The 342-nt window shown below is 30.4% G+C and overlaps 1 protein-coding gene and 1 long non-coding RNA gene across 2 annotated transcripts in view; one reads left to right on the forward strand and one right to left on the reverse strand.

Moving 5' to 3' along the window:
• The window catches only part of LOC107720812 (uncharacterized), a 6,275-nt gene that overhangs the window by 4,843 nt on the left and 1,090 nt on the right, over positions 1-342 (reverse strand). The gene's annotated exons all lie outside the window — the stretch shown is intronic.
• LOC107720811 (DENN domain-containing protein 2D-like) overlaps positions 1-342 on the forward strand; it is a 17,144-nt gene that overhangs the window by 1,273 nt on the left and 15,529 nt on the right. The gene's annotated exons all lie outside the window — the stretch shown is intronic.

Raw genomic sequence — 342 nt, forward strand, 5'->3', positions numbered from 1 at the left:
TATGTATGTATGTATGTAGAGTTCAGATGCAAAAGCCTGAAAAATGCAAAAGTGCATCTAAAATTTTCATCTAAAATGAGCATTTTTCTCAGGCTCCAATGTTTATGTTCAGTCATTTCACTTTAATAGCATTGAAAAGAACCTATTAATTGGCATAAAAGTGAAATTACTGCCAACACACAGGAGCCTGATAGAAATGCTAATTTTAGAAGAAAATTTCAGATGGCACTTCTGCATCTTTTTTTGCATCTGAACTCTTCATTTATATATATATATATATATATATTGTGTTATATATACAGTATCTCACAGAAGTGAGTACACCCCTCACATTTTTGTAAA

Source organism: Sinocyclocheilus rhinocerous, unplaced genomic scaffold (genome assembly GCF_001515625.1).
Source record: "Sinocyclocheilus rhinocerous isolate Xijiao unplaced genomic scaffold, SAMN03320098_v1.1 scaffold2828, whole genome shotgun sequence".
NCBI lineage: Eukaryota > Metazoa > Chordata > Actinopteri > Cypriniformes > Cyprinidae > Sinocyclocheilus > Sinocyclocheilus rhinocerous.